The following is a 2,803-nucleotide window of genomic DNA, read 5'->3' as shown; positions in this document are numbered from 1 at the left end:
AGACTTCAGGTTCAAGTATTCTTGTTCAATGAATAAACATGCATTTTTGTCTCTTCTTTCTCTCTCATTTTAGTGTTCTTTCCAATATACCATAAAAGATGACATCCTCCCAGAGTTAAACTTTGGCTTGATGGTATTTTAAATGGTTTTGAGTGTGTGATTGAGATAGAGAATGAATGGAGTGTGAATAACTATACATTACTAGGCCAACTCCAATACCTTTGAAGGCAGATTTCTCTATTTGATCCCTATTGTCCAAATCTATCTTCACCACTTAACTCCTTAGAAATCACTCCAGAGTCCCATCCCTAGAATTTGGGCCTAAATAATTCATACCCTGTGGGCATTCTTTCTTTAGCTAGCTGGAGACATCACCAATGCCTCCATTGCTTGGCAAAGAGTGCCCACAGAAAGGAGCAGAGGATATCATCCTAGTGACTTACATTGGAATTGGAATTACATTTTCATAAAAATATGGTTAAACATGGTGTCTATGTTTTGAATTACTATTTGTATAGTACTACATTTCATTAGCTTACACATTAAATAGGCATTTACATGTTGGTCTTTAACCACCATTTATAACAAATAGGCATTTACATGTTGGTCTTTAACCACCATTTACAAGATTTAAGTCTGAAAATGCTTCACAATTAGATATAATAAGTTTTATAATGGAATGGGTTTTTATTTCTAGTCTTTGTGAACATTCCCAAACAGTTTCTTCAATCTATTATTCTTTATGCTGTGGTTTCTGATTTCTCTATCTTTTGGTTATTCTCCTCTACATACTTTCTAGATTTTCTATGCTGCTTCTAAAAATATGTCTTCTAGATATGTTCACAGTACTCCACATGTGGTCAGAGGATGGTGGAATACAATGCAATGATGACTTCCCAATATCAGAACATTAAACTTCTATAATATAACCTGTATTTATTTATTTTTTGTTTTCTACTAGTCACATGATATTAAGATAATGGTTAATGATGATGATGAAAATAATGATGATGGGTAGGAGGCAGGGTTAAGATGGCACCATGAAGGCAGTAATTCCCAGAAACTCATTCCCCAAAAAACTCCAAAAGCCATCAAATTATGACTCTAGCCAAAATCTAAAGACTGAGTGATACAATTTCTCAGTCCAAGAAAACTTAGAAGATCTCCAAAGCAGGTCTGTTCCACCAGGACTGTGGATAAGAAAAAGCTACAGTGCAGCCACAGCACAGCACAGTCAGACCAGGTGCCTGGGTCCAAGGCAAAGGAGGCAATTCAATCATCGGGAATAGTTGGAAGGGGTGGTTAGAGAAGCCTGCCAAACCAGAGTGAGTGCAGAGTGGTGCTCTGGCCTCAGAGCCTCAGAGCAGCCCTGCATTAAGAACATGCAATAGGAATCAGTAGAGCCACCCAACACATCTCAGTGTATAGTTGGTAAGGGGGTCAGGGGGAGATTTCAAGGGTCTCTCTCTGCTCTCTGTGGGGCAGGACTTAGCTGTTTTCCCACTCTCAGATCCAGCTTACAGTCTGGGTTCCCACAATACCACTATAGCCAAGCAGGGACCATCCTCACAGCTCCAGGGCAGAGGGAAGGCCATGGATACAGGCAAGAAAGCAGTCATAGCCTCTCATAAGACCTTAGAGGAATTAAGATTCCTGTGGGCTGTCCCAGAAACCCCCCCAAGCCTTGGAAGTGTGGTAAATCAGTAATAGGCTGAGGAAATGAGCAAACAACAGAAAAAGAAGAATCTGACCATAGAAAATTACTTTGGTCCCATAGAGGACCAAAATAGATACTCAGATGATGACAAAATTAAAGTTTCTGTATCTGAAAACTCCAAGAAAAATAGAAAATGGGCTCAGGCTATGGAAGAACTCAAAAAAAGACTTTGACAAGCAATTAAAGGAGGTAGAAGAAAACTTGGGAGGAGAAATAAGAGCAATGCAGATAAATCATGTAAACCAAGTCAGCAACTTGGTGAAAGAAATACAAAAGAATACTGAAGAAAATATTGTTAAAAAACAGTTTAGGTCAAATGGAAAAAAGCAAAACAAAAGGCAAATGAGGGGAATTCCTTAAAAAACAGAAATGGCCAGCTGGGAAAGGAGATAAAAAAGCTCTCTGAAGAAAATAACTCCTTCAGGGGCAGCTAGGTGGTGCAGTGGATAGAACACTGGCCTTGGAGTCAGGAGTACCTGAGTTCAAATCCAGCCTCAGACACTTAATAATTACCTAGCCGTGTGGCCTTGGGCAAGCCACCTAACCCCATTGCCTTGCAAAATCGAGAGAGAGAAAGAGAGAGAGAGAGAGAGAGAGAGAGAGAGAGAGAGAGAGAATAACTCCTTGAAATGCAGAACAGAACTAAAGGAAGCTGGTGACTTTGCGAGAACTCAGAAAGAAATAAAACTGTACCAAAATTTAGAAGAAAAATGTGAAAATCTCATTGGAAAAACAACTGACCTTGAATACAGGTCCAGGAGAGATAATCTGAAAATTATTGGGGTACCTGAAAGTCATGACCAGGAAAAGAGCCTTAACTACATTTTTCAAGAAATAATTTAGCAAAATTGCTCTGAGATCCTAGAAGCAGAGGGTAAAATACAAATTGATGGAATTCACCAGTCACCTCCTGAAAGAGCTCTCAAAAGAAAAATTTCCAGGAAATTTATAGTCAAACTCCAAAACTCTCAAATCAAAGAGAAAATACTAAAAGCTGCCATAAACAAGCAATTCAACTACTGTGGCTCTATAGGCAGTATTCCACAGGATCTGGCAGCATCCACATTAAGGGCTCATAGGGCTTAG

Source organism: Macrotis lagotis, chromosome 8 (genome assembly GCF_037893015.1).
Source record: "Macrotis lagotis isolate mMagLag1 chromosome 8, bilby.v1.9.chrom.fasta, whole genome shotgun sequence".
Classification (NCBI taxonomy): domain Eukaryota; kingdom Metazoa; phylum Chordata; class Mammalia; order Peramelemorphia; family Peramelidae; genus Macrotis; species Macrotis lagotis.
This window is presented reverse-complemented; position numbering follows the sequence as displayed.